This window comes from Oryctolagus cuniculus, chromosome 11, assembly GCF_964237555.1.
Source record: "Oryctolagus cuniculus chromosome 11, mOryCun1.1, whole genome shotgun sequence".
NCBI lineage: Eukaryota > Metazoa > Chordata > Mammalia > Lagomorpha > Leporidae > Oryctolagus > Oryctolagus cuniculus.
In genome coordinates, this window is record NC_091442.1 from 18812625 (window position 1) to 18822136 (window position 9512).

Sequence of the window (9512 nt, forward strand, 5' to 3'; positions counted from 1 at the left end):
TGAAGGTAGCAGTGAGCAGGGAGGACATAGTGTCGGTGCTCAGGACTGCTTGGAGAGCTTGTTCTCCTTCCCTCAAAGAGAGACTGGTGCTCCAATCTGAGGAGGAGGAGCCAGACTTTCAGCTTCAAAGGTTGGTTCATGCACTGGGGAAAATTTGGTAATTGAGGATTTCCAAGACATCCAGAGACCTATACTCCAGTTGCACACAGTGTCCTGGGCTGAAGATTACCATAGGATGCAGAGAAACCTGGTATCAAGACCCACAGCCTTGAGGAGGTGGGGCAAGATTCTGTGTTGGCCTTGTGGTCAGGGGCAGGAGACAAGACTCTACTAGAAAAAGATGGCCAGGAGTTCAGACACAGCAGCCTTCTCTGGAGTAGGAGATGCAGATAACAACGGCAGCCACAGTGGGTTAAGGATAAGGCCCTCTCCCCCTTCCTAGGATTTCTGCTTTCTGTGCTTGTTAAGAGCATAGGTTCTGGAGGAAGCCTTGGGGTCCCAATGCCAGCTCCAGGGTTCACTCTGAGAGCTTGGGCTGATGTTCTCTGTGCCTCAATATCTTCATCTGCAAAATTGAGTCAAGAGAGAAGTGCTAAAGTCCCATGACTGCATGATAGGCGAATTCTTAAAGATAAAACATTTGGCATAACATTGAAACGCTGCAAGTACTATGTGTCTTCCATGTTTAAATAATTACAATAAAATAATAATAGTAACAATTATTGTTATTACTTCATGACTTCGGGGAGGTGGAAGGGTCACTGAATATAACCAAGATTGATGGTTTCCTTTTAACCACACTGAAGCCAGATTTAATTTAATTTAGAAAAAAAAAAAAGCCTTACAGCTTTTTTTTTTTTTTTCTGTGCCTGGCTACAGTGGATTAAACTCATAGCACTGCAACGCATTACCTAGCAATACAACACCACTTATATATTTTTGCTTCCACATCAAAATTGTTGAATTAAAACTGCTCCTTCAAAACACTGAGAGCTATGAACAAAATGCCTCAGTGAGCCTTAAAGGCACCATTCATTAGCATCCTAAGGCAGGACACATCCCTGATGGTACAAAAATGACTGTAGAACAAGACCAATGTGGGATGGGGTGAGAAGGCAAGGGGTGGGAGAGAGTGGGAGGATTTTATGTGTGAAACTACAGAAGGAACAAGTGCAAAGCTGATAGACTGTCCTTCTAAGAACGGTTTCAAGCCCAGGAAGGATGCAATGTGAGAGAGGGAGGACAGCCTACTCTGGGTTTTCCATCAGGAGGTTGAAAACTCGAGGAGCAAGCTGCAGAAATCATGGCTGAGGAAGCGGCTCCTAGTAGCAGGGCCTCACAGCTGACTTTTACAAGGTCTTCAGAGGATTCCATTTCTGACACGAGTTTTTAATAATATCTGGATGAAAGGGTAAAGGACTGTGGCAGTGCCACAAGGGGGTATTAACAGTGATATTTTAAAAGGACAGAAGGAAGGTCTTAACAAATTGAGGCAGAAGCCCCTGATTCACGGAGATAATTTCTCCCCCTGGGGACTCTGCAGGAAGACAAGAGAGCGAGGCGGCAGTGGGCTGTGGGCAGTGTCAACCCCATTTTCCTTGCCCTTCCATCCTCAGGCTCACCTTGCCTCGACTGGAGCCAGTTCTGCACAGAGCCTCGGCTTACTGGTATTTGGGGCTTGGAATTAATCCTTGCAATGAGGAGTCGTCAAAAAGTTGGCTGAAGACATATATTATGAAAACAATTATGCATTTTTTTTATTTGAAAGGCAGTGGGAGGGAGACTGAGGGAGACAGAATCATCTGCTGGTTCATTACCTAAATGCTTCCGATAGCTGGGACTGGGCCTGTCTGAAGGCAGGAATCAGAACTCTATCTGGGTCTCCCACATGGGTGGCAGGAACCCCAGTACTTGCGTCATCATATGCAGCATCCCATGTACATCAACAGGAAGCTGAGTCGTAATCATGAAGTAGCAGATTTGAATTCTAATATGGGATTCAGGTGTCCCATGTGGTGGTTTTGTTTTGTTTTTGTTTTTTGACAGGCAGAGTGGACAGTGAGAGAGAGAGAAAGAGAGAAAGGTCTTCCTTTGCCATTGGTTCACCCTCCAATGGCCGCCGTGGCCAGCGCGCTGCGGCCGGCGCACCTTGCTGATCCGATGGCAGGAGCCAGGTACTTATCATGGTCTCCCATGGGGTGCAGGGCCCAAGCACTTGGGCCATCCTCCACTGCACTCCCTGGCCACAGCAGAGAGCTGGCCTGGAAGAGGGGCAACCGGGACAGAATCCGGCGCCCCGACCAGGATTAGAACCCTGTGTGCCGGCGCCGCAAGGTGGAGGATTAGCCTAGTGAGCAGCGGTGCCGGCCAACCATGTGGTGGTTTAACCCACTGTGCACACCTGCCCCTATACCTGTCTTTTAATTCTACTTTTCCACCAACTTTTTAAAGTGCCCTCATGCATGGTAATCAGTCCAGCTTGGGGTGCTCAGACCACACTCTCCTACCAACATGTGTTGCCCCTGACATTTTTCCAGAAACTAGGGAAAGAAGTGGAATCTGGTGACAGTTCATGGGAAATGAATGAATGAATGAATGAACAAATGAATAGCTTAGGGAGGTTAGGGCAGTTTGTGGGGAAAACACTTGGTTAATAGGGAAAATGAGGAACAGATGAAGATACACTGAAAAGCTTTTAAAGATCAAAGGCTACACAAACAGAAAAGCAGAGAAGAAAATGATTTAAATTTTAATTATTTCCTGTGTTTGAATGAACACACGCTGAAGCATCTCTCTGCTGTGTCAGGTCCCTAGGAATCATGGGAAAATAATCTAATAATGATGTATGCACCTGGACAAGGCAATGTGCCATTGGAACAAGATGCTTTGCTTGTCCAGCCCAGGGATGAACAAGCTTAGTAGCAGTGGGGATGCAGAGAAGTGCGTGTACTGAGGAAGTCCTTAGGAGGCAGAAGTGAGTAGATGGTGGGGGCAGGGAAAGAGTGATGGAGATTGTGGGATCAGGGTTATCAGAGGAGTGGTGAAATGGAAGGTGTGACAGGATTAGATCTCAGAGTTGCTCATCATACTAAGAAGTTTGAACTTTATCCCATAGGCAAGAGGGAGCCATTGAAAGGGTTTTAAGCCTGGGAGTGATTTGCATATTGGAAAGGTCACTCTGACAGGGGATGGAGGATGGAGAGGGAGAAAGTGGAGTCAGGGAGACCTGCTAGGGGAGTGTGGCGGTGTTTTAAGAGTAGAATGAGTGTCTGCGTTAAGACATTGGTGTAGGAGGTAGAGAGAAGGGGATGAATACAGAATAGCAAGAAAACAGAATTACCTTCCTTGGAAAAGTGGTTGATCACAGTGCCCAACCAGGCAGCTTGACGGGAGCCTGCAGAAGGGCTTTTGAGGAGGCAAAAGCACAGTTATTTAAAACATCTTGAGCAAGATACTATGCTAAGCCCTAGTAATGAACACTGAATAAGAAGGATGAGGCCTGCCCTTCTGGAATTCAGAGTGAGGGGAGTGGACAGAAATTAAGTAAACAGATGGACCGTAAGAAGTTCCATGGAAGAGAGTAATGGGCATGCAATAAAGATCACAGGGAGAGGAGGTAAGGGCCCATTTTAGATAGGAGTAGAGAAAGCTCTTGGAAGATTGGACATTTAATATCTGGAGAATACCAGGTAGCCAGAGAAAGGCTATTCCAGGTAGAAAGCGTGGCTAACACAGAGACTGCAAAGTGCTGGGTCTGTGGGGGAAACAGGAAGAAGGTCACAGGGGCCACAGACGACTGGGCCAGGGCGAAGCGAGTGCCACGAGCCAGCGGCAAGGTCAGAGCACTGGACGCTCTGTGGATCCTAGCATGGCATTTGGAGAGGTAGCGAGTTACTACGCTGAACTGCAAAACAAACAGCTCCATATCTCTTTTCCTGCACCGGCCAGCTTTGGCTACTAATTTTATTGGACAATCACCAGGAAGCATTTGAATTTGGGACCTCTGGGTAATGATAATTAGCATAATAAATAACCATTCCAAGTAGATATGGGGAGAGGGGCTCATTTGTAGAAAAACCTGGGTTTAGAAGCTGGGAGCTCAGGAAGGCAGAGTCACTGGAAACCTGGGAGCAGAGCAGGCGTTTGCTCTGTGAACTACAAACCTGTGTCCAGGGACCTGAGACACTGGCTGCACCAGCTCGAGTCAATCACTTGCCTATGTCTTTTTTGTCTGTCTCTTGTGAGGGCTTCTGTGAGTTGTGAGAGTGAGCAAAATAGAAAAATGATTGTGTTGGCAGCAGTCTTCAGCTAGAAGCAGACAGCAAGATAGAGGCTTGGATGCAAGATGTCTGTTAGAGACCAAAACCTATGGAAAAAATAGGTGGAAGAGGAACATACAGAGGGAGGAAGAAGCTGAACTGACAAGTGGACTTGACGAAGCCTCAGCCTACCCAGCAGGCAGCTCCGGGTGACCATGATCCCTTGGAGGGTAACACCTTGGATGGAAATGGTTGAGCCTTTCTTTCCTTGCTTTTTTTTTTTTTTTTAAAGATTTATTTACTTATTTGAAAGAGTTACAGAGAGAGAGGGAGAAATAGACGGGGAAGAGAGAGAGAGCATGAGAGACATCTTCCATGAGCTAGTGGTTCACTCCTCAGATGGACATAACATCCAGTGCTGGGCCTGATTGAAACCAGGAGCCAGGAGCCTCATCCAGGTCTCTCATGTGAAAAAAAATTTCTGCTGGTGCTTGTTCCTGTTAGAAAGGCTATAGTTTTAGTTCATTGGATGACCCTGAATTAGTGTCCGAAAATCTAAAGTTGGACCACAATTCAGTGTCTAAGGCTAACCCTCCCAAATTCCTACCCAAATATTATGAAGTTCTCTCATTCACTGAACAGGATAAGGGGTGCTCTCGAAATTTGTGGGTACTTGGAGGAGATGCAGAGGGCATGAAGTTTTCTTTTTTTTTTTAACTTTTATTTAATGAATATAAATTTCCAAAGTACAGCTTATGGATTACAATGGCTTTTTCCACCCCATAACTTCCCTCCCACCAACAACTCTCCCCTCTCCCACTCCCTCTCCCCTTCCATACACATCAAAATTAATTTTCAATTATCTTTATGTACAGAAGATCAATTTAGCATATATCAGGTAAAGATTTCAACAGTTTGTACCCACACAGAAACACAAAGTATAATACTTTTGAGTTCTAGTGTGTTTGAGTTCTAGGTTTTCTTTCATAGGTAGACAAAATGTCTACCAAGACAATGACTTAGCAGTTTTCTAAAGATTTATTTATTTGAAAGGCAGAGCAACTGAGAGAGAGGGAGAGATGGGTAGCCAGGGATGTATCTTCATCTTCTGGTTCATTCCCCAAATGGCCACAGCAGACAAGTCTAGGCCAGGCTGAAGCCAGGAGCCAGGAACTCCATCTTGGTCTCCCACATGGGTGGGAGGGGCCCAAGTACTTGTGTTATCTTCTGCTGTTCTACCAGGCACATTAGCAGGAAGCTGGATTGGGAGTGGTGTAACCAGCTCTCTAACCAGCTCTCCTATATGGAATGCTGGCATCCCCAGTGGCAGCTTCAGCTACTGTGGCTCACTGCTGGCCCCTGCCTTAATATTAAAAGAAGATGGTTCTTGCGTTCATGAGTACTATTGCAGGAGACAAAGGGTTTTGAGCCTGTTCTTCTACATGGATAACAAGTTTCTCTACCTGGAGCAAAGGCTCGTGATTGGAGTTCCATGGAAACACAGCTCGACTTTGCTATTTCTTTTCATCTTTTGTTAATTTCTTCTTGGAGGTCTTGCTTTTCCTCTGAGGAAACACTATATGGAGAGAAGTTACTGGGAGAGCACTTGCCCATTTCACTTGATCATGATGAGTCAGTTCTGTATCACACTTTGGCCTTGTGGCAAAAGTAGATCTGGCACTGGTTTGATTTTGTCAGTGCTTCGGCCTCTCTCTACTTAGCCTGCTCCTTCTGCCAGGATGGGTGTGTGGTAGAAGAACAGCGTTGGTAAAATGAGCCATGAGTGGGATTGTGTGGGCAGGCTCATGGAGCTGGTGGCAGAGTGCGATGAATAGGGATGTAGACAATGGCAAACGTGATGGGGGGAATAGTCCTTGACAGTTCATACAAAATGGAAGGTCAGAGATGCCCGTTGGAGATGCTGGACACTTCCACGCTCTTATCCTTGTAGCCTTTCCCCCTTTTTCCTCGCATCCTTCAAGTACAGGGCGTGAGACTGCGATTATTTCCCCTCTATTGCGGCTGCAGAAGAATGATTGATATGACTGACACCTGAACAATGATTTCGACTTAAATTTCTCCCCAAGTAAACATATTCAGAGCACTTATGAACAAACTTTTAAAGTTGAACAAAATTGATTTATTTTTGAGTTTAAGAATACTGAGTAATGGCAGAGAACACAAACTTAAAGAGACAGAAGAAGCAACTGAATGATTTATTGGTGTGATATTATTGCCCTCTGATTATTTGCATTGTGTACATTCAACATTTTTGAAAATTTTATAAAGAGAAAAATAAGACCATTAAATAAGTGATTACAACATAAAAAAGAGGACAAGAAGAAATAACTTCTTGAAAATGCTTGAACACCATGTTTCTAAAGAATCTGCATACCATGCATGTGACATGAAAAATCTGGGTAGGTATTGCAAGGATCCCTCCCGCAGACACAGTCTTAACTCTTCCTCTGAGACTCAGTAAGGACCTCAGACATGTGAGTGGAAGTGAAGAGGGTTGAGCCTTACTCTTTGTTCACCTCCCATTCCCTCTCTGGCCTCTTATCTGTAAAATGGCAGCATTGGGTTATGGAGAGCATAAATTCTTCTTGGAGTTCCATTCGTGATTTCATGAGGCAGAATGAATCCTTTGGGATGTTTTGAAGATACGAATTAGCATAGAGAACAGAGAAGGAGTTTTGGAGCAGAGAGAACAGAACCCAGTTAGAATTTTATTTCGATTTCTCATTGAATAGGAAGTCTCAACCTCTAAGAGCCTCAATGTCTTTATCTTTAAAATGGAGGAAAATCAAAACTACTCAGGAGCATTGTCCAAGAAATGCTACATGTGAAGCCACTGGCACAATGCCTGAACAGAACATCGTGGCTGAAAAGGGTAGGGGCTATTTTCTGCTATTCTTAAACTCCTTCAAATAACCCAAATAATGTAGCGTCCTCTCTCTCTCTCTCTCTCTCTCTCTCTCTCTCTGGCTGTCTTTTTCCAAGACCCTAGCTGTCACATGTTCTATTTCTTCTCATGTGATAAATTATTCCTGTGGAGGCTGAAGATCGTAGAGTTTGGCTACAACAGTAATCTTTCACACTTATCAATGCAAGTTAAGAAAGAGGTGATGAAAAGAAAGGTGGATGGAACAGTAGATAAGAAGACCATTGGAAAAAAACAATACCTAAAGAGATATGAAATTCCAGATGCTGGTATAGCCAGTGGTAGAAATTTGAAGCAGAAAAAAAATTCTCTTTCCTTCTTTAAAGTACATAGCCTAGGCAGTCCCCCATCTGCTTGTGTATCGCATGGTCTTCCTCCAACACAGTAAAGATCAGATCAGCTGAGGGCGAAACGTGGAAGGTACAGTGAGTGAAGGCACCATGAGTAATGGGATAATTGAATTCAGAATGGTCAACAGCAGGTTTCTCTCTTGGAATAACTGAGGCCCCTACCCCAGAGATGCTTGTCTTTGCACCAGGGGCATCTAGGGGGTTACACTGAGTCCTGCTGCCTCTGGCCTATAAGCCAACATGGGCTCTGTTATTTTGTCTCAACCCTGTAGCTGTACTTTTGAATAGGTTTCCTGGTCAGCATTTCATTTTCCCATGGAGGCTTTGAAGCCAGACCTATTAACCTTGCCATGATTTTCTGCCTGATTCTTTAGAACTCCTTTCTTACAGAATCTTGACAGTTGACTCAGAGCCATAAGATGACATCCTGGTGCGATGGATCAGTCTGTGGGGTCTACCGAGATGTTTCCCAGCTAGCCTCGACTGGGCACCTCTACCTAGAGCCTTGTTGCTTTTCCTTCTTCCACAGCCTTGACTTTTTCTGTTAGCTCATCCCAATCTAAACTAAGCCTAAGACTTTTCTACTCTTTTTGCTTTGATAGGTAGTAAACTATGTCCATCTGTAAATGAAGCTTCTTCAGTTTTCTGGAAAGGCAGCATGTTTTAATGGAGATAGCCTGGGACTAGAAATTCTAGATTTCAATCCTACTGCCAGCATTTATAAACAGCATGATTTATTCTTTTTCACATAAAATATGTATACATAAGCATCACCCTGTACTTATCTGCACAAGAAATTTAAACATTTTATTTTTGCTACTTTAATATTTCCCCATCGATGATGATCAAGCCTGAGCATTTTTTAATATTCTTTTTAAACATCATTACCTATTGAATGATTTTTCTGTTCAAATTTTTCTCTTGCCTATTGGAGCTAGAATTGTGGTTTAGGTCAGTAATTGTACCCAGTGTTTAAAATGTGAGCCATTATATATAAAAATATAATTCAAGTTCTGAAACCTTATAATCAGAATGCATTCTCATTGAGGTTAAGTCAACACTGAAAGTACTTTTCTCCCCTCATGAATCTTCATTTTATTCTGGGGAGGGGAGTGCAACGTATATAGAAGTGTTTCTTTTTCTCTGTTACATGGAAAAATTTGTCACCAACTTGAAAAGCATGGCCTCCTACCCCTCACTCACACCAGGTTAAACAATTTCAGAGCTTTCCATAACAAGTTTGGCTCATGTATCACACAATGTCAAGATCTCGAGGTCTACTGATCACTTTCTTTTACATCATCATCAATCATTTTATGTTTTAATGCGTTCTCTGATGAAATAAGTGATTACTTGGCTAGATATTTCTTTTGACTTATACAAACATTTTATTACTTGCTGTTAGTTTGCAGGGTTAGCAATTTAGTTTGTGTGTGTATGTGGGTATAGGTGTGTGTGTGTGTGTGTGTGTGTATGTGTATGTGATTCTAAGTGTAGATTGATTAAAGGATAATTCAATATTTTATATTAAGAATATATAGTAAAGAGCATGGTGTTTGGAGTTGAAACCCTGTATTTGTACTTTACCACTTATGTGACTTGGACGAAGCAGAAAGATCTGCTGGTCAATTTTTTCATCTGTAATTTAGAGATATTGATATCTGCCTCATAGATTTCTTGTTAGGATGGAATAAGTTAATGCATACAAAATGCCTGGCACAGTATCTAGCACATGTTCAATAAATGTGACATTTTTCTTAGTCCTCCTATTTTGTTTGAGTCAATGAATTTTGAGTGCATTTTTGTAAGTGGCATATTCAAATTGTGCTCTCCAAAACTCATTTTAGAGAAGGTTGTTGCAATCAAATCAGGTGGAAGATTTATCAGACCATGGAATCACGGTCACTACCACTCAGGTACAAACGTGTTAATAGGAAGACCACATATCAGCGAATCTGA